This window comes from Globicephala melas, chromosome 15 (assembly GCF_963455315.2).
Source record: "Globicephala melas chromosome 15, mGloMel1.2, whole genome shotgun sequence".
NCBI classification, from domain to species: Eukaryota; Metazoa; Chordata; class Mammalia; order Artiodactyla; family Delphinidae; genus Globicephala; species Globicephala melas.
In genome coordinates, this window is record NC_083328.1 from 61992741 (window position 1) to 62015742 (window position 23002).

Below are 23002 nucleotides of genomic sequence, written 5' to 3' on the forward strand. Positions count from 1 at the left end.
TTCTTACCAAGCTAACTGTGAGTCTAATGGTTAAAGGATCATGGCCCCTAAATACAAACCAACTCTTCAATCTGGTGCTTAACTGAAGTAACAGCAATCTGTTCGAACATTGGAGGAAAAACTGGCTGTGTAAAATATGTGAAGACAACATGGCATCCTCTTAAGGGGTTTCAAGGGCAATTTTGACTATATGCAATTTTCATTATATATACTGACTTTATTTATTTAAAAATATTTATTTATTTAGCTGTGCCAGGTCTTAGTTGCAGCACGCAGGATCTTTGTTGTGGCGTGCGGGATCTTTTAGTTGCAGTGTGCAGGATCTAGTTCCCTGACCAGGGATCAAACCTGGGCCCCCTGCATTGGGAGCACGGAGTCTTAACCACTGGACTACCAGGGAAGTCCCTGTACTGACTTTAGAATCTAACCCCACGTCACGATATGCCTTCACTATATTCATTTTAATCTGCCGTCACTCATTAATCCTGTGTCTGTGTGTCACACATGTGTGCATTCTATGACTAAAGATGGAATGATAGCTAGTTGATATTCTCAGTGGAAAAAGAATAATTAAGCAATTTGTAAATTATGTTCTAAATTTGTATTAATTTATATTCTAATTACTAAGCATTTAAATGAGATCTTCTGCCTTGATTACAATTTTCAGTAAACGAGCTTCAGTTTTGCCATTGTATTGTATTTTTAGTTTTTCCATTCAACAAATATTATTGTGCACCTACTAATACTAGGCATAGTGCTGGTTATCACATGTTTCCTTGAAAAACAATAACCACAAAAGTTTTTGTGAAAATCTGCTTCCTCCAAAGCCACTGAGGAGTGATGAAAGAACTAGACCTTGAGTGAGGCAGGGTAGAGTCTGAAATCTGCAAACATAGAAAGGAAAAAAGTGTAAATACGTGCTAAGGCAGAAAATGTGAGGTCTGAATGAGACTTTATTGACTCTGTAACATGTCTGGCAAAAGGGTGCTTGGTGCCATCTTTGGGAAATATTCTTTCTAGAGTTAAGTGCCAAAGAGTGCCTGGCATCAGGAAAAACAGCCTCTCCGTTGTTGTGATTTAAATGATCTCTAAGCTGTTGGAGATCAAGGGGACACTCTTTGGGACTGAAAAAAAAAGAACATTGCACCTAGCGACTACAGAAAACATTTTTAAAGTACCCTTGGAATATTTATGAAAACTGAACAAATGCTAGGCCATAATGTGAGCCTAAACACATTTTTAAAGGATTAGTATCAAACAGACCACATTCTGGAGCCACAGTGCAATTAGGTTAGAAACCAATAATAGGAGTTCCCTGGCGGCACAGTGGTTAAGAATCCACCTGCCAATTCAGGGGACCTGGGTTCAAGCCCTGGTCCAGGGAGATCCCACATGCCACAGAGCAACTAAGCCCCTGCACCACAACTACTGAGCCTTCAGTCTAGATCCCGTGAGCCACAACTACTGAGCCCCCACACCACAACTGCTGAAGCCCACGTGCCCTAGAGCCTGCGTGCCCCAACTACTGAGCCCATGTCCTGCAACTACTGAAGCCTGTGTGCCACAAGTACTGAGCCCGCATGCTGCAACTACTGAAGCCCACACACCTAGAGCCCGTGCTCCGCAACAAGAGAAGCCACCAAAATGAGAAGCCCACACACCGCAACAAAGAGTAGCCCCCACTCCCCGCAACTAGAGGAAGCCTGCACACAGCAACAAAGACCCAAAGCAATGCAATCCCTATCAAACTACCAATGGCATTTCTCATAGAACCAGAACAAAAAATGTCACAATTTGTATGGAAACACAAAAGACCCCGAAAAGTCAAAGCAATCTTGAGAAAGAAAAATGGAGCTGGAGAAATCAGGCTCCCTGACTTCGGACTATACTACAAAGCTACAGTAATCAAGACAGTATGGTACTGGCACAAAAACAGATATATAGATCAATGGAACAGGATAGAAAGCCCAGCGTTAAACCCACGCACATATGGTCAGTTTATCTTTGATAAAGGAGGCAAGAATATACAATGGAGAAAACACAGCCTCTTCAAAAAATGGTGCTGGGAAAACTGGACAGCTACATGTAGAAGAATGAAATTAGAACACTTCCTAACACCGCACACAAAAATAAACTCAAAATGGATTAAAGACCTAAATGTAAGACCAGACACTATAAAACTCTTAGAGGAAAACATAGGCAGAACACTCTATGACATATACCACAGCAAGATCCTTTTTGACCCACCTCCTAGAGAAATGGAAAGAAAAACAAAAATAAACAAATGGTACCTAATGAAACTTCAAAGCTTTTGCACAGCAAAGGAAACCATAGACAAGACCAAAAGACAACCCTCAGAATGGGAGAAAATATTTGCAAATGAAGCAACTGACAAAGGATTAACCTCCAAACTATACAAGCAGCTCATGCAGCTCAATATCAAAAAACAAATGACCCAATCCAAAAATGGGGAAAAGACCTAATAGACATTTCTCCAAAGAAGATAAACAGATTGCCAACAAACACATGAAAGGATGCTCAACATCACTAATCATTAGAGAAATGCAAATCAAAACCACAATGAGGTATCACCTCACACCTGTCAGAATGGCCATCATCAAAAATATCTACGAACAGAGGTTTCCCTGGTGGCGCAGTGGTTAAGAGTCCGCCTGCCGATGCAGGGGACATGGGTTCGTGCCCCAGTCTGGGAAGATCCCACATGCCGCGGAGCAGCTGGGCCCGTGAGCCATGGCTGCTGAGCCTGCACGTCCGGAGTCTTTGCTCCACAATGGGAGAGGCCACAACAGTGAGAGGCCCGCATACGGCAAAAAAAAAAAAAAAATCTACAAACAATAAATGCTGGAGAGGGTGTGGAGAAAAGGGAACCCTCCTGCACTGTTGGTGGAAATGTAAATTGATACAGCCACTATGGAGAACAGTATGGAGGGTCCTTAAAAATCTAAAAATAGAACTACCATATGATCCAGCCATCCCACTACTGGGCATATACCCTGAGAAAACCATAATTCAAAAAGAGACATGGGGTTTCCCTGGTGGCGCAGTGGTTGAGGGTCCGCCTGCCATTGCAGGGGACATGGGTTCGTGCCCTGGTCCGGGAAGATCCCACATGCCGCGGAGCAGCTGGGCCCATGAGCCATGGCCACTGATCCTGCGTGTCAGGAGCCTGTGCTCCACAATGGGAGAGGCCACAACAGTGAGAGGTCCGCGTACTGCAAAACACACACACACACAAAAAAGAGACATGTACCACAATGGTCAGTGCAGCGCTGTTTACAATAGTCAGGACATGGAAGCAACCTAAGTGTCCATCGACAAGACGAATGGATAAAGAAGATGTGGCACATATATACGATGGAATATTACTCAGCCTTAAAAAGAAACGAAATTGAGTTATTTGTAGTGAGGTGGATGGACCTAGAGTGTGTCATTCAGAGTGAAGTAAGTCAGAAAGAAAAAAACAAATACCATATGCTAACACATACATATGGAATCTAAAAAAAAAAAAAGGTTCTGATGAACCTAGTGGCAAGATAGGAATAAAGACACAGACATAGAGAATGGACTTGAGGACACGGGGAGGGGGAAGGATAAGCTGGGACAAAGTGAGAGAGTAGCATTGACATATATACACTACCAAATGTAAAATAGCTAGCTAGTGGGAAGCAGCTGCATAGCACAGGGAGATCTGCTCAGTGCTTTGTGACCACCTAAAGGAGTGGGATAGGGAGAGTGGGAGGGAGACACAAGAGGGAGGGGAGAGGGGGATATATGTATACATATAGTTGATTCACTTTGTTATGCAGCAGAAACTATCACAACATTGTAAAATAATTATACTCCAATAAAGATGTTAAAAAGAAAAAGCAGACCCAATGCAGCAAATAAATAAATAAATAAATTTTTAAAAAGAAACCAATAATAAAAAGAAAAACTGAAAAACCTCACATATTTATAAACTTTAAAACTTGATTTCTTAACTCACAGTCTAAAAGAAAAATTATAATGGAAACAAGAAAATACTTATAACTGAACAGTAGTAAAGCTACTATGTATCTAAATGGTTGAGATGCAACCAAGCACTGTTTAGAGGGAAATTCATAGCCTTAAAGGAAAAAAAGGGAAGAAAGTGTTAAAATTAAAGAATTAAGCATCCAGTATATGAGGTTAAAGGAAAAATAGAAGAATAAACTCAAAGAAGGCAAAAGAAAATAAAAATCAGAAATTAATGAAAAAGAAAGCAAACATCCAATGAAGAAGATCAACAAAGCCAAAATTTGGTGGTTTGGAAATACCACTGGTAAAATTAATTAAGTAAACAAGAGAAAATGTAAAAATAAACAATATTACAAATGATAAAAGATGATGTGATAGGTGGTGAAGAGATTAAATAGATACAAACAATAGTATAAACAATTTAGGCAGCAAATTTGAAAACATATGAAATAGATAAATTCCAACTGATTGGTGAAGAAATAGAAAATCTGAATTGTCCCATGACCATTAAAGAAATTGGACCATAATTTTAAAATCTTACCATAATCTGTATGATGCACTCTGATAAGCCTGGAAAGTAAGGTCTACCAAAATTTCAAAGAATAGACAATCTTACACAAAGTTTCCAGAAATTTTTTTTTTTAATTTTTAAGGAGGGACACTTCCCATTTCATCTTATGAAGGTAGAATAACTTTGATACCAAAACCAAACAAACATAGTGAAAGAAAACAAGACAGGAAAAAACAGTACTGTGTGACCAAGTTGGGTTTATACTAGGAATGCAAAGTTGATTTAATAATGAAAAATAAATTAATTTAATTCACCACATTAACAGATTAAAGGAGAAAAACAATACGATTGTACCAATTGATGAGGAAAATCCAAGATCTGTTCATGATTCAAAAATAAAAAAGGCATGGGAATTCCTTGGTGGTCCAGTGGTAAAGAATCCGTCTTACAATGCAGAGGACACGGGTTTGATCCCTGGACAGGGAACTAAGATCCCACATGCCACAGGGCAACTAAGCCCGCGTGCCACAACTGCTAAGCTTGCGCGCCTCAAGAGAGCCCGCATGCCCAAACTACAGAGCCCACGTGCTCTGGAACCTGCGCACCACAACTACAGAGCCCACACGCCCTGGAGCCCACGTGCCACAACTACAGAAGAGAAAACCCCCACGCCACAGCTAGAGAGAAGCCTGCGTGCCACAACAAAAGATCCCGCATGCCTCAGTGAAGATCCCCCATGCCGCAACTAAGATCTGACATAGCCATAAATAAATAAATATAAATAAATAATAAATCATTTAAAATAAAATAAAATAAAGGGGCTTCCCTGGTGGCGCAGTGGTTGAGAATCTGCCTGCCAATGCAGGGGACACGGGTTCGAGCCCTGGTCTGGGAAGATCCCACATGCCGTGGAGCAACTAAGCCCGTGAGCCACAACTACTGAGCCGGTGCATCTAGAGCCTGTGCTCCACAACAAGAGAGGCCGCGAGAGTGAGGGGCCTGCACACCGCGATGAAGAGTGGCCCCCACTTGCTGCAGCTAGAGAAAGCCCTTGCACAGAAACGAAGACCCAACACGGCCAAAAATAAATAAATAAAATTAAAAAAATAAATAAAATAAAATAAAATAAAAAAGGCATGGGTCTTCCCTGGCTATCCAGTGGTTAAGACTGCATGGGGTGTGGGTTTTATCCCTGGTCCCAGAACTAAGATCCCGCATGCCGCACTGCACAGCCAAAAAAATAAAATAAAAGGCAACAGAAAGGAACCTCCTTAATCTAATGAAGGGCATCTCTATTACCACAAGTAATTGTGAAATGTTAAAGTATCCCCTTTGTTGAAAGATTAGCAAGAATGCTTCATCTTATTCAACATTATACTGAAGACCCTAGCCAATACAATAATGTAAGAATAAGAAATAAAAAGTATACAGATTGGAAAGACGCAGATGTAGAGAATGGACTGGAGGACACGGGGAGGGGGAAGGGTAAGCTGAGACGAAGTGAGAGAGTGGCATTGACATATATACACTACCAAATGTAAAATTGATAGCTAGTGGGAAACACCTGCATAGCACAGGGAGATCAGCTCGTGCTTTGTGACTACCTAGAGGGGTGGGTAGGGAGGGTGGGAGGGAGATGCAAGAGGGAGGAGATATGGGGATATATGTATACGTATAGCTGATTCACTTTGTTATACAGCAGCAACTAACACAACAACGTAAAGCAATTATACTCCAATAAAGATGTTAAAAAAAAAAGTATAAGGATTGGAAAGGGAGGGAGCAAATGGTGTTTATTTGTGGGTATATGTTCAACTCTGCAGAAAATCCAAAAGAATCTCTAGGTGAATTATTAGAATTAAAAGAATTTAGCAAGAGTTATGGGTAAAAATCATGTTATAAAAGTCAGTTGCAACAATTAGTAAATAAAATTTATATAGAGACCATTTACAATCATAACAAAAATTAAAAATACCTAGGAATAAGTCTAACAAAAGTTGTGAAAGCCCTATGGAGAAAATTTTAAAATTGTATTGAAATACAGTGAAGAATACCTAAATAAATGGAGAGATAGGTTCACATAAAAAGATACTGTAAAAGTGACATCTCCTCATATTGACATACATTTAATGCAATTTTGATAAAAATCCTAACAGTTTTTCTGTGTGTAAAATTTGACAAGATGTTTCTATAATTTCTATATGGAAGAGCAAAGGACCAGGAATAGCCAAGACATTCCTGATAAAGAAAAAGTCAAAGGACTTCCCCTACCAAATATCAAGATTTATAATGCTATAATAATTAAGACAGTATCTTAAAACAAATATACCAATGAAACAGAAAAGAAATCCCAGAAACAAACTCAAGCATATGTGGAAACTTTATTTATGACAGAGGTAGCATTACAGAAAGGAAGGAAAAAGATAAGCTTTTAAATAAATTGTGCTGGGACAGTTGTTATGTATAGGAAAAAATTATACTGAATTTCTACTTTATGCCATGTACAAAAATGAATTCTAAGTTTACTAAAGATTTAAATATGAGGAACTCAATAGATATTTGATGATATTAAGAAATTTTTAATATTTTAGGTATGATATTAGTATCATAGTTAACGTTTTAAAGTAATTCTTATAGTTTAGAAATATATTCTACAATATTAATGGGTGAAATATTATGTTCTAGTGGATGTAGTATGGGAGTATAGATAAAACAAGATTGGCCCTGATATGAACTTTTTAATTTAATATTTATTTATTTGGCTGCACCGGGTCTTAGTTGCGGCATGCGGGATCTTTTTTTTTAGTTGCAGTATGCGGGATCTTTAGTTGCGGCATGTGGAATCTTTTGTTGCAGCATGTGGTATGTTTTGTTATGGCATGCAGGAATTTTAGTTACAGCATGCAGGCTCTTAGATGCAGTATGCAGGATGTAATTCCTTGACTAGGGATCGAGCCTGGTCCCCCTGCATTGGGAGCATGGAGTCTTAGCCACTGGACCACCAGGGAACTCCCTGATTTGAACATTTTTGATGCTGGGTAAAGGGAATAAAGGGGTTTAATATGCTATTTTCTCTATTTTATATATGTTTGAAATTATACACTATCAAAAGTTAAAGAGATTTTAATGTGAAAGGTAAACCTATAAAACTTTTAGAAAACAATATAGAAAAATATATTTATGACCATGGGATAGGAAAATATTTCTTAAACATACAGAAAGAAAAATAAATTTGACTACATTAAAATTAAGAATTTTGATTCATCCAAAATACCATAAAAAGAGTACAAGGGCAAGCCACAAACTGGGAGAAAATATTTGCAATACATATAACCAACAAAGGATTAGTACACAAGATATTTATGAATCAATAAGAAAAAGACAATCAATGGGAAAATGGGGAGAAGACATGAACTGGAATTTCACGAAAAAGAAAATTCAAATGCCCATAAAAATATGAAGGGAATGCTCAATCTCTTGGTAATCAAGAAAATGCAAGTTAACACCGTAATGAAATACTGTTTTATATAAGATGGGCAAAATTTTTTAAGGTCAAAAAGTAAACAAATATTGGTGACATAATGGGGCAAGAACAATTCATATCTACTCCTGACAGAAATGTTAAATTGGTAAAATGAAGGTGGAAAACAGTTTGGCACTACCTAATTAAGTTGAACATGCATATAACTTTAAAACCATCAATTCCATTCCTAAGTAAGTATATGGAGTAACCAATGTATGTATGCCCAGGAGAATATTCAGAGCAAAAAAGAAAAAAAAAAAAGAATATACAGAGCAGCACTGTTATTAATGGCCCACACTGAGAGCAACTCACGTGATCATCCTAGTAAAATATGGATAAATAAATTGTGGGATATTCACACAATTGAATACCATACAGCAGTAAAAGTAACTAAACCACAAATTCACACATCAACAGGTAAAACAAAAGAAACAAGTCCCATAAGATAAAGTTATGGGACTCCATTTAGATAAAGTTCAAAAACAGGCTAAGTTAAACTGTTCATTGTTTAGAGATTCATACTGATGATGAAAGCAAGGCATGAAAGCAAGCAAGGGCATTATTCAGCTGAAATTCAAGGTAATAATTTTACAGTGTCTGGAAGACCCTTAAAGAGTGGTGCTAATTCCAGATAGAAGTAAAATTTCATTAAGGAAGATATTTTTGGATAGAAGTGTTAGGGGCCTCTTAAATAGCACCAGAGGGAGCTAGGCTCTTGTCTCTGAAAAGATGGTTCAGGCCTCACCTCTCAAAGCCACTTCCTTCCAATCAGCAGAGATGAGTACGGCCCTCAGAGGCAGTTCTGCCCCAGAAAAACTATTCCAATAAGTTCCAGATATGGTGCAGAAAGGGCGACATCACCACCCCAGGCAGGCCACATGGTCCATGACTAGCTCACCCCACACAGGGAACTGCAACCTGAATGAGGCAGCCCAGTGACCTAGTCAGAATCTTTCCTGGAAATACCATGTACTAGGTCAACATTTCAGAGTTTTTAGAGAGAGTTCACAAGCATCTTCTCATCAGATCATGTCAACCCTGTGACATGCCCCTTGACCTTGGAGAACTTCCCAAATCGCACACTTATTAGAAGTCATCTGGTCACCTATATTATAGCCCTTTTGTGAAAACCAGCCAATGGACTCTTGAGAGATGCCCAACTCAACTCTACCCAATGTGGGAAAACCATGAGGGTCTTCAAAACTAATAGAAATGTCAATTTTCTTGGAAAGAGAGCTTAATTATCTACACTTGGAATGCATTAGAAGATATTTATAAGACCTTGCCAGACTTTGAGAAAGAAGGAAACTAGTGTTTATTAAGCAGCTATTATGTGTCTGGCACTGTGCTTGGAGCTGTTTATGGGTACTTAATAAGTACTTGTTAAATGAATTTCTCACAATACCACTATAAGATATCCCATTTTCAGATGAGGGATGCAGAGAGATTTAATAACTAGTCCAAAATTACACAACTAGGTAATAAATGGCAGTGCTTGAGTTCAAACCCAGGTTTTCTGGCATATGATCTTTTCTTTCAACATACCCCACTGGCTTTGAAGAGTTGGAATGGTGCAGAGAGAAAATAGAATGTTCAACATTCCTCTTGAAAAGAATGTTTATAGCCTGAAGTCAGAATCAAGAGTCACAATACAGTATTTCCAAATGAACTTAAATGTTTATTCATTTTGAATAACTAGAAAAATGTGAGGTTCTCTTTATAATTTATTGTGAGGAGTCATCATTATGCTTTGATTACAAAGGTTAGTTCAAGGAAATACTGATTAAGTCTCTGACAAGCAAATCAAATGCTCCATGGGAATATGAGCAGACTTACTTACCTCTGAGCATTCATGGACTTGATGAAGACAAGATATCATAAAATATAATTAAAGCAAATAATTAACCTTGACAGTTCAAACATAAACAGAACAGTACTAAGGAAATTAGCCATTTATTCTTCTCTTGGTTTTCAGCTAAAATAAGTAAATGATGGATAATTAGTTGATAAATGACCATATCTAGAAGGTCTAAAAAGACAGAAATGAGTCTGATCCTATTAGATCATAACAGGGTCTCTTTTGAGCTGGATCAGACCTAAATGAGATCATCTAGGTCCCCTTGAGAAACGCTTACACATGTGCACAAGGAGATTATAATCCAGGATGGCCCCTGACCTACCTACCCCCTCTATAGGAAATACTATTTTAGAGTTAAAACTGTAGTATAGTAGTTAATTATCTATCCTTCTAAAGATATAATTATCTACATAGATAAATCTCAAACTAAATCTTTAAGTATCCACATAGATAAATCTCAAATAATAGTAGCAAACACATAGTGGTTACTACGTGCAGGCATTATTCTATGGGCTTTACATGTTTTAACTTATTTAATTCTCACAGAAGCTCTATGTTACTATCCCTACTTTACATATGGGGAAACTGAGGTTCAGAGACGTTAAGCAATTTACCCAAGATCATGCAGCTAGTAATGGTAGAGATAGGGTATGAGCCCAGGCTATCTGCCCTGGAATCTTAGAGCTTGACCACCAGGCTATACTACTTCTCAATAGTATGATATTGCTGAAAATCAAGATGTAGCAGGAAACATATGGTATGTAACAATTTATGTAAATGTTTAAAACCCTCAAAACATTTCTATGTTTTTTTTTACAAAATCATATACCTAGAAGTATAAAAATATTCATGGGAGTGGTACTCACCAACTCAGGATAGTGTTTACCTCTGGGAGAAGGAGGAGAAATGAATGGAGAGCTATATTTATAGCATTCTATTTCTTTGTTTAAAACTTTGAAGCAAATATGGGGACAACATTAACATCTGTGGTGAGCACATGGGTGAATATCCCATTTTATGTGACTTGTCCAAAGTCACATAAAAGTAACAAAGATGGAATTTTTTTAATAGATCACTTAGTCTAATTCTCTCATTTAGGATTTGAGGTCAGTCTGTATAGATTAGGGAACCAACCAGATAGTAATTTGTTCAAGGGCCTACTGCGAGTCAGTGGCAGGAACCAAGTCCCCAGACTTCAGAGCACTTTTCATCCTCACCACCATCCTTTCCCACATCCTGCCATTCTCATACAATCTGTTTTACCTCCTGATTTATCCCCAAAGGCTCATAATTTTGCCTGCTGGACAACCTGTATTTGTCCTTTTGGCTAATTACTTTTAAGGAAATAATAATGTTCATTACTCATTTATATTCCATTGCTCCATACTTGAATAGGATTATATTTTAGAGTCATAAGGCCCAATCAGCATCAGAGCCAAGTCTTTCTCAGGAATTTTATGTCTTTTCTACTTTCTTTCCCTCCTTTTTCTTCTTTTTTTTTCCCACTTAGTTCTATCTTTCATAGCCTTCTATTCCCGTCACCTAAACTCCATCAGATGCAGGATGTTGCCTCCTCCCCATTCCATATTCAAACTCTTGATTTATCTGAAGAGCTTACTTGGTGGGCCATACAATGAATTAAAATTTAGAAAGCATTCACATTTGTGGAGTGCTTCACGGTTTTCAAGGTGTCTACATGATTTCATTTGATCTTCTTTTCAGCCCAGGATGGTAGGCAGGTGAGATAGTGGGTTCAGACAGTTCATGTAACTTGCCAGGATCACAGAAAGAAAGTAAAAAAACCTGAACAGGAATCCAGATCTTCTGACTTCTTATTCACTTCTCTTTCCAATTGCCCCTGTCTCCATAAACCACCAGAAATAAGTTGGTCCCTAGAAATAAGGATAAATCAATGTAGGACCATGCCACTACCTATCACATTCTTCCACCACCATCCCCACTAAAACAAACAATGCTTGCTGCCTAGCCCTGTATTAAGCTGCTCCCCTCTAAAGAGTCTCAAAGCTTCACATCACCCAGGGGTCATAAATTGTGACCTTGTAAATTCTACTTTATTCAAATAAAACCCAAGTGAGTGAGAAGAGGAGCACCACAGCCTAATAACTTACCGTGTCAGCAGAAGGGCAGCCCTTCAACTGTTGAAAATTTACGTAGAAATTTGAAAATCATGAGACCAATATTGAAAGTTCCCAGAGAGATTTTACTAATAAGGCAGGCTGGGCCTCAGCAATCTACCCACCTAGAGTTCAGCTTCTCCACCGAGTACTCCTTAGTCCACCCAGAATTTCTGAAAGAAGCTGAATTAAGCCCTTCTTTGGCAGGATTTGTTTTTCCAGGTTAACTCATTAGGGCAAAGTTTCATTCTCTCTCCTGGGATCCATTCTGAACTAAAGTCTCATTAAATCCTGTGCATGAGTATCCTCAGTGCAACCACTTCCTTTCCAAGCCCTTGCGACCTCAGTGTCAACACCAATTCTAATTCCAAAGACTGGGGAGAAAAATAGGGAGACTAGACCACAAGGCTTGTGGCCACCAGAATGAGTATGAAGACAGTCTTTGCTTGGCTGAAAGCAAAGAGATGAGATGGGGAAGCCAGCTACTGGGACTTCCCGGGGTCTTTTAAAAATCTCACAGCAACACATCTTGCCTCTGCTGTGTAAGGACAGGGAAGATGCTCAGCTCTGGCTTCCCTTAGAGAGGCTGATAAAGGGCACTGTAAGTAGGAGAAAATTTTTTTCTTTTCTTCTGCTGCCTACAGAAATCCTGGCTCCTCCTCTGGGTTCTTCAAATAACCTGGGTTGCTAGAGATCCCCTACGTAAAATAAATGCTACCCTTTACTTTCGCTTCTTTTGTAAAACCTGCTCTGTTTACTACTACTTTTCTGATGATGAAACATTTCTTCTTTTCATTGTGGGTCAGTGAGAATCTTCCTGCCAATGAGATGGAGTGAAGTTTAAAATAATTTTTGTAGTATGGTTGTTTGTTTTCTTATTCTTGTCCTTGAAATTACAGACAAGCAAGTCCCAAGCCTCCTCTGTTGCAAGGTGAGAAATTTCCTTTGGCCTCCATTTTTTGAGGGGAAGCATGTGAGTCTAGCTGGCAGCTTAAATTTGCTTTCAGAGTGAGTGAAGCTACTGCGACTTTGGAAAGTTTAAAGAACTTGTTGATCATCCCTCATTTCTTCATTTTCAGGAAAGCTAAACAGATTTATTTGTTTCACTTTTGTGGGTCAGAGTAGTTAGGAGTTTAGCATAAAGAAAGCAATCTACCTTTCGCTAATTAGTAGCTTCTTATTTCTCTTTACCCTGCTTTTTCCATTTTCTAGCAGTAAAAGAAAAAAATTCCATAGAAAGAGGTACTTTAAAAATCTCAGCCCTGACTCCAGAATCATATTTTAGCACTTCTTTAAATGTCTTCAGAAAGTCACTTGTAGGGACTTCCCTGGTGGCGCAGTGGTTAAGAATCACCAGCCAATGCAGGGGACACGGACCCAAGCCCTGGTCTGGGAAGATCCCACATGCCGTGGACCAACTAAACCCACGCGCCACGACTACTGAAGCCTCCGCTTCTAGAGCCCGTGCTCCGCAGCATAAGAAGCCACCGCAATGCGAAGCCCGTGCACCGCAATGAAGAGTAGCCCCCGCGCACCGCAACTAGAGAAAGCCCTCGCGCAGCAACGAAGACCCAATGCATGAATAAATAAATAAATAAAAGTCACTTGTAGTATCAGATTTCTAATGACTCTCACAGAGTAGAATTTGGGATTTAGGATCAGTCTGCATGTGAAGAATTGGTTCATTTCGTATTTATTAGGGCAAAAAACAGACAACCAAACTTCCATTTATTGCAAATCTTCCTTTTCCTTTCTAAGTGTTTGGTTTTTCAGAGTGGATGCCCATTTCAGCACATTTTAATGCCCCTTAGAGGAAAGCTCGGGTTAATATTTTCAATTGTGGATTCGTTTGTTTTGCTTCAGCAACACTGGACATTTGTTCTGCCATTTCCATTGGAGAGGCTCTAGGAGGCTTAAGAGATGCAACATTGGATTCACTTTGGGTTTTCTTTGGCTATTTTGGGGACCTTTGTGCGATCAAGAGATCTTGACCCCTGAACTTCCCTTGTGGTCCAGTGGTTAAGAATCTGCCTTCAAAAAAAAAAAAAAAAGAATCCGCCTTCCAATGCAGAGGATGCAGGTTTGATTCCTGGTCGGGGAACTAAGATCCCACATGCCACCGGGCAACTAAGCCCACGCGCGCTGCAGCTAGAGAGCCTGCACACCACAACTACTGAGCCCGCGCACTCTGGAACCCGCATGCCACAACTAGAGAAGCCTACGTGCCTCAACGAAGACCCAGAGCAGCCAAAAAAAAAAGAGATCTTGACCCATTCCAAAAAACACTTTCACATGTGTCTGTCTCAGAACCTGTTCTACTTTGTCTAAACACAAAGTTTGTCTAATTCATACATCGTTTTAAGATTTGCTCAGCTGTATTTCCTTTGGTCTGCCTTGATCCTTTTCTGCAGAAAATTTCTCTGACATCAAAGCCTCTTCCCTCCCTTCTGCTGGAAAGTTGTTGAGAGCTGTAGCAGACCATCCACCCAGCTTCAGGCCACTTGTAGGTAAAGTAAAAGGAATTAAGTAAAAGGAATTAAGTAAAGGAAGTAAAAGGAATTAAGAAAACCATAAGACAGCATGATGACTGGGGAAAAGAAAAGAGAGAGAAGTAATTTCTGGAGAGTAAAACCAAAATCAATAAAGTCCCCACTAAGGTCTTTGTTGAGTGATAAGCACTAAATCAGTCCGAAGGGAATGATGTCAGGAGGTTAATCATTTTAGCAGCTCCTACCAGCATTGTATTCCTTATATACTTTGGAAAGGCATATCTGGGAAGCCAGGACTCTTGACACCTGTTTCAGTAGAACAGGGCGACAGATTTCACACTGACATGCAGCTGCCTGAATGATTTGTGTCCTTTTGCTTCTTGAGGAAGAACACAGCATCAGGCCTTCTCTCGAATACTAACTCAGAACCCCTTAGGCAGAGCCTGGGCCTACCACATGGTTCTTGGCCTCAGAAGAAGAGTCCTGAAGCAGGCTGTCCACATAAGACCCAAACCACCCATTAGAATATTATTCAATTTGTCATCTGTTAGGCATAAGAATTAGACTAGTCAATTCAGTCACAACAGTCAAATCAGTCTCTGTGTATAGATATAGCCCAAGAGATCAAATTGTTTTGGTATCGTATGAAAAAGTTATTCTGATGTTTGTTAAGATGGTAAGGAAGACTTTATTCAAGACTATTGCAATAGGGATGTTGCAATAGGAAAGGAAGATCAGGCTCAATTCAGAATACAACAAAGACAGTTAGGAATTTTGAGCCAATGATTAGAGTAAGAGGGTCAGAGGATGGAAAATTACTAAGAGGAGACATCAAGGGTAAGGCGATCCTTGCTAAACTGACCTAACAGGATTCTCCCTAAAGTCAGGTTTGTACATCAGAGGTGGGGGATGAGAAACTTAATTAGATATCGAGTGATCAGATATCAAGGGTGGGAGGATTCTCACTAAATTGACAGCATTCTTGCTAAACCTGAGCTATGCAAGCCAAAGACAGAATGGAGGGCCAAAGTCAAGGCCTAGTTAAGAAGAGGGCTCAGAGGAGCCTAACTAAAGTTTGGTCAGGGAGAGAGTCTTTGTCAGTATCCACAAGCTTTCTTCTCTTCCTGCCATCCATTCCCATCCTACTTTCCCCAACCCCACCAGCAACAAAAGAGAGGTCTCCACTTTCCTCAGCCAGCCATCCCTTATACTTCCCAGATTTCCTCATTATCAAAAAACGGAGTGTGCCAGACTTCCCTGGTGGCACAGTGATTAAGAATCAGCCTGCCAATGCAGGGGACACAGGTTCGATCCCTGGTCCGGGAAGATCCCACATGCTGTGGAGCAACTAAGCCTGTGTGCCACAACTACTGAGCCTGTGCTCTAGAGTCCGCGAGCCACAACTATTGAGCCCACGTGCCTAGAGCCTGTGCTGTGCAAAAAGAGAAGCCACCACAATGAGAAGGCCGCGCACCACAACGAAGAGTAACCCCCGCTCGCCACAACTAGAGAAAGCCCGTGCGCAGCAACGGAGACCCAATGCAGCCAAAAATAAATAAATAATTAATTAATTTTAAAAGAAAAACAGAGCGTGCCAGACTCTCAGGACTCCAGATTCAGCATCTCAACTAGCAGATGTATCTCTGACTCATTCCAGTCTCTGATTGCTAGGGTCGGTTTACTCTGATGAAAGAGTCAAGGCCCTCTCCACTTTGGGAAACTTGCTTTCCAGATGTGGACAACATCCCTGACAGACCCACTGGCAGCATTTGCAATCCCCACCCCGAGGGACAGTAAAGGAGGAAGAGCTAGTGGTTAAGCAAACACATCACCCTTCCTTTAGCTGGCACATTTTTAGTCAATCTGACAGTCAACAACTCTCACTGATAGACACTGAGTGTATAGAACTGAAGGAATTCTAAAACCAGGGTTTGAGAAATGGGGTAAATACTGTTTTGTTTTTATTTCTACTGTAGCAAGCTGGACTGGGCCAGGATGGCAGACCACCAAACCAAGAAGATTGTAATTTTCCTCCTTTTTCTACTTCACGCAAAGGTACCAACCTTCTTGTGTGGCTCTGGAGTCTGGAAGACTTGGGATTCGCTGCTCTCTCTGTCACTTACTACCTCTGTCCCTTGGGCTGCTCTGGGTTTCAGTTTCCTCAGCTGTGATATATAGATTGTTAAAAGGATTAAATGTACATAATGTGCCTAGAGCAGAGCCTGGCATATAGCAGGTACTCAATAAATAGAAGCTATTATGATTCATGTCTCTGCCCTTGTCAGTAATTCGCAGTTTGAGTTGTCTTACAATGAAAAGAGTAGCACAGTGGAAGAGATTCTAGTCTTGACTCACTGATTCAAGTGTCTCCTTGGGAAACCCCTTTCCTCCTTGGAGCCTCAGTTTCCTTCTCTGTAGAACCAGAGTGAATGGACAAAATCAGTGTTCCTCACACATGGCTGTATATCACAATTGCCTGGAAGCTTATTGAAAGTATGTCTCCCAGGCTCCATCCCTGGAAATTCAGATTAAGTGGGCTTAGGGCAGGCTTTGGGGTTTATATTTGGTAAAATTCCGCAAGAAAAGGGATGAACAAATGTGGTATGTTTACCGTGTAATACTAATCAGCTATTTAAAAAAGAACAAACTACTTATGCATGCAATAAAGTGGGTGAAACCTCAAAAACATGTTGAGCAAAAGAAGTCAGATGCAAATGATTTCATTCAGTATGAGTCCATTTATATGAGTACAGAAACCAGCAAAATTGATCTACGGTGGTAGGAGTCAGAATAGACGTCACCTCTGACAGATAAAAATGGGTATTACCTGGAAAGAGGCACAAGGGAACTTTCAGGAGTGGAAGAAATGTTCTATACCTTGAGCTGAGTGGTGGTTACACAGGTTTGTAAAGTTAAAATTCATCAAGCTGGATACTTAAAATTGGTGCATTTTACTGTATGTAAATGATATCTTAACAAAGTACTGTTAGCATAAGGGCAAAATATTCCCCCGACGACTCTAATGCATGGCCATGTTTAAGTTTCCTGGACAAGATGTGCCAGGTACCTCTGGGTAGTGGGAGTAGCAAAATGAATATGATAGCAAGGTCCCGGCCCTCAGGAAGTTTGAATTCTACAAGAGAAGGAAAGCCAATACGAAGGTAAACACAGATAATTGTTAATTGTGATAAGAGCTATGAAAGAAATAGGATGATGGGATAGATAAATACTGGGGAAGGACGTTTTTATGGAGGAGGTAATATTTGTACAAATATCCAGAGGTTGCCAATGATCCAGCCATGGGAAGAACTAAAAGAATCAAGTTCAAGGCCAGGGAATGAACATTAGGGGCAAGGTAGAAAAGAGCATATTTTAGGAACAGAAAGGAGTACAATATGTCTAGAATCTAGTGATTGAGAGGGAGAGTCTATCAGATGAGGTCAGAGAGAGTAACAACAGGGCCTTACAAGAAATCGTGATCTTATTTCAAGAACGATGGGAAACTATTAAAGTTTTTAAGCAGGGGATGATATGTGATTTTAATTCCCCCTCCCCCCGCAAAAAAAATCACTCTACTCTTTTGGAACAGGACAAGAGTGGAGACAGGATATCAATTAAGAGACATTTACAGTTGAGCAAGCAACAGTCCCAGAGGTTCAGAATCCGGGCTGAACTGCTGTGCAAAGCTACCCTAGTTTGGTAACTCGGTTAACCAAAGACAGAGAGCAAGAAAAAACAACTTCAGAAGTTACTGAATTCCTCATGCTCAGTTGGCCTTGTCTTTCTAATGTTTTCCCCACATGTCATAGATGAGACTGAATAAAGGATCCCTCAGAATGTTGAGCTCAGTCCCTGAAGTGCCTTTCTTCAGACCCAATCTTGAGAAGTGAGCCACATTTATGACGGGGGCTTCTCCAGGTCCTTTTCATCAGTTTCTTTCTCTCTTTTGGGGTCTCATGCCCACCCTCAGCAGAATCTGCCCTCCTAACACAGTGCCCCAAAGCTCTCTGGACCTTTCTTTCTTTACTTCTCCTTCTTTTCCTCTCCTCAGAGGTCTGCCCTTAGATAGGAAAATAGAAAACTAATCCAGTAACACTAATTGCTACCAACTTAACCATGACTGAGAGCATTTGCACTTGATCCTTATAGCCCATAAGACATGCTATGGAATCTGGATAGTTAAGGGAAGATTTTCTTTTGTTTTGTTTAGTTTTGTTTAGTTTTGTTTTGCGGTACGCGGGCCTCTCACTGTTGTGGCCTCTCCCATTGCGGAGCACAGGCTCCGGACGCGCAGGCTCAGCGGCCATGGCTCACAGGCCCAGCCTCTCCGCGGCATGTGGGATCTTCCCGGACTGGGGCATGAACCCGTGTCCCCCACATCGGCAGGCGGGCTCTCAACCACTGCGCCACCAGGGAAGCCCAGGGAAGATATTCTGAGGCAGAATGTGGCTTAAATTCTATTTTGTGAGTTATCCCACTCTGTCTTCCTAAAGAACTCAGACTAGCCAACAGAGGTTGTCTGAAGAAAAACATTAACTGGAGACACTGTTGATCTTGGACCCTGTGGCCTGGAACAACAGGTAGAAGGATCTGGAACAACAAAGGGTGGGACTGGCTTTCCATAGAAATCTTAAGAGATGACAGTCCAGGCAGTCCCCAAGTAGAGGGCCCCCTCTTGTCTGGCAGAAGACAAGAGTCCAGAAATAGGCCAGAACAATGGGCCTGGAGGAGGCAAGACTTAAACAGGCTTTTGAAGGGAAGTATAGGATTTGGAGGAGATGATGAATGGCCATGGCATTCTAAACAAGGTGAATGGGGAATTCCCTGGTGATCCAGTGGTTAGAACTCTGCGCTCTGACTGCCAAGGGCCTGGGTTCAATCCCTGGTCGGGGAACTAAAAGTCCCACAAGCCATGTGGCATGGCCAAAAGTAAAAAAAAATAAAAGGTAAACAAGGTGACTGAAGCTCTCACTTGCAAACTAGAAAGTACAAGTCCACAACTCTGCCCCTAACTTGCTCCCTATTTCCCACCCATGATTGTAGAGAGAAAGGCTGAAGGTCAAGCATAAACCCATGTCTGACAACGGCTGATTCTGATTGATGCTGATGGTGCTACCTTTTCCTTCCTTCTCTCCTCTCCTGACCTAGGCAAGCTGGAGTCCACTTAGGGATGAGCAACACTAAGTCACAACCCTGGTCTTGTGAGTTGGATGAACCATATGTTTTATTCTGGTTAAAGGGAAACATCCCATTCAGAGAGAAACGGAACCAACATCTTGGCTTGGCTATAAATAACTGCCTCACTGTTAGAAAGTCTAAAGACCTAAGAGCTCTGAACACTAATCAACATCTCAAAGGGCCATGATCTACCACGTACAGAGACCAGACCACAGTATAATTTACCTTTTCTTTTTTTCCCCATTATTATATTGTGAGAATGTTTTTAAATATGGAAAATTTCATGTAACCTCCACCCAGAATCATCCATATTTATTACCATATTTGCTTCAAGTCTTTTTTATTTAAAAAAAATTACAGAGAGAATTCCCTGGCAGTCCAGTGGTTAGGATTCTGCGCTTCCACTGCAGGGGGCATGGGTTCCATCCCTGGTCAGAGAACTGAGATCCTGTAAGCCACCTCGGGTGTGGCAAAAAAAACCCCACAAAAACAAACAATTACAGATAAAGTTAGCGTTTCCCTTACCCCCCAGCTCCAATCCTCATAATTCTTCTATTTCTTTGTCTTTTCCTCCCTACTTATCTTTCTCCTCTCTACTTTCCTTTTCTGCCTGTTTTATTCTCTTGTCATTAATTCTTTTAGTTTTTTCTTTTTTGGCCATGGCTCGCAGTTTGCGGGATCTTAATTCCCCCAGCAGGGATAGAACCTGCACCCTCAGCAGTGACAGCACAGAGTCCTAACCACTGGACCACCAGGGAATTCCCTCTTCTCATTAATTCTAAAATCTAGTGAGTTTAATATTTTACATTCTCCTCTCTAAATATGTTTTTTTAAAAAGAAGACTAATTTAAAAGGAGGCTTCTTTAAGGCTCTTGATTACTTTTTGGGTGCATATCTGGTTGCATATCTCAGTTGAAACAGGTTTCCATCCCAAGATAAAAGTTGTGATTATTAAGTTATATGGTGCTTTTTCTTGTATGACTTTTATTTTTTTTAATGTATTTCTTTTTTTACAAATTTATTTAATTTATTTATTTTTGGCTGAGTTGGGTCTTTGTTGCTGCATGTGGGCTTTCTCTAGTTGCAGCGAGTGGGGAGCTACTCTTTGGTGCAGTGTGCGGGCTTCTCATTGCAGTGGCTTCTCTTGTTGCGGAGCACGGGCTCTAGGCGTGCGGGCTTCGGTAGTTGTGGCATGTGGGCTCAGTAGTTGTGGCACATGGGCTTACTTGCTCCACAGCATGTGAGATCTTCCCGGACCAGGGCTCGAACCCGTGTCCCCTGCATTGGCAGGCGGATTCTTAACCACTGCACCACCAGGGAAATCCTTGTATAACTTTTACTGTTTTGGTTTTTTGTGTGTGTTTTTTTGTGGTATGCAGGCCTCTCACTGTTGTGGCCTCTCCCGTTGCAGAGCACAGGCTCCGGACGTGCAGGCCCAGCGGCCATGGCTCACGGGCCCACTCGCTCCATGGCACGTGGGATCCCCCCAGACTGGGGCACGAACCCGCGCCCCCTGCATCGGCAGGCGGACTCCCAACCACTGCGCCACCAGGGAAGCCCCCTTGTATGACTTTTAAATTGCCTTTAGAATGTCTAGAATTCTAAAGATATTTAAAGCAACTTGCAGCATTAGAATGAATTTTTGGCCTCTCAATGTTACAGCTTTGAGGAAAAACACTCAACAGGCTATCTCAGTTCTGGTTGTGTCAGCTTAAAATTAAAATCATTTTTAAATTATAAAATCTCATGACTTAGGCCATATATTACTTTACCAGACTTGGCTGTAAATCACTGTCTATTTCCAGAAATCAGATTTATTCTCAGAGGGCAAATTCTTACCATCAAAAGGAACATTCAACAGAATGTGTTACATCCTCTCTGAAGGGGATGCTGCTTATTTAGAATCACCCCAAGTCGTGTTACTGAACTCAAGTCCAGCTGCTTGCTGCTCTAAAATTAATAGTCGAGAGGCAAGTGTTAGTAGAAACAGAAAACGTTGCTTTTAATCAGAAAGCCAGCATTCTGGGGAGAAGGTGGAATCAACTCCGAAGATTCTGCTCATCCATGAAAGTTTTGTTTTGTTTTGTTTTGTTTGCGGTACGCGGGCCTCTCACTGTTGTGGCCTCTCCCGTTGCGGAGCACAGGCTCCGGACACGCAGGCTCAGTGGCCATGGCTCACGGGCCCAGCCGCTCCGCGGCATGTGGGATCTTCCCGGACTGGGGCACGAACCCATGTCCCCTGCATCGGCAGGCGGACTCTCAACCACTGCGCCACCAGGGAAGCCCCATGAAAGTTTTTAAAGGGAAAAGGGGAAGTAATCTCAGTTAATCATTGAGATAGGGAATCAGACTCATCGCCATCTCCCCCAGTGTGCAGGCTTGTCAGCTACTTGTGATCTTTCTTTAGATGATATATTTTTCACACAATTTGTGAGATTACTGAAGGGGAAGCTAAGGAAGAGATTTGGTCATCTGTTAATTACTTATTCTTCATTTCTACTTCTTTGATCTACAGAAAAAACCAACAGATTAGGCAAGGTATTGTGTGATCAAAAGATTTGAAAGGTGTGCTTGGGCTGGAGATGAGTAGAGCATGCGGGTGTCTGGCTTAAGGTTAGTTACATTATAGCTTTGCTAAATTGACAAGACCAAAGAGGCCTCCTCCAGAGAGCTCTTTCCTGCCAAAAGCTGCTTATACTCAGAGTTAGAAGAGACCTTAAACATCTAATCCAAATCCTTTTTTGTACAAGTGAAGAAAAAGATGCCCACAGAGAGAAAGTAACTTGCCAGAAGTCCCACAGTGAATTCCTGGCAGGGCTGGGTCTAGAACCCCTGTCCATTCTTTGGTGTCTGCTCCACTGAGATGTCTGATGCCTGGAGCACTAGTAAGACAGCTGCAGAGGATGTCTAGAAGCAGTCTCATCATTATATAACTTACTGCTGCAACTGCTGAGTGTAATTTAATGTTTTCCCCAATCCGCAAACTTCTTTATTTTCTCACAAACTTCTTTACAGCCACCATGTCATACCATCAGTGTCAGCTTTCTCAATCTTGTAACCAGAAATGACTTCATGGGTGTGCACTTGAGCAGTTGCATAGGGCCTCACACTTAGAGGGCCTCATGCTTGCTTAGTTTAATGCTCTCCTTGAAATTCTTAATTTTTTAGCACGTGGTCCCACATTTTCATTTTGCACAGAGCCCCACAAATTCGGTAGCCTACCTGTAACTTACATCCTAGGAGATAGGAATGAGAAGGAAAATGGTCTCCCTGTTTTATTAGGAGATTGTA

At 40.9% G+C, this 23002-nt stretch overlaps 1 protein-coding gene across 1 annotated transcript in view; it reads left to right on the plus strand.

Annotated features, from left to right (window-relative positions):
* The window catches only part of ASIP (agouti signaling protein), a 197266-nt gene that overhangs the window by 158092 nt on the left and 16172 nt on the right, over positions 1-23002 (plus strand). The window contains exon 10 of the mRNA XM_030830870.2: positions 16510-16588. The gene's annotated coding sequence lies outside the window, so the exon portion shown is untranslated. The remainder of the gene's footprint in view (positions 1-16509; positions 16589-23002) is intronic.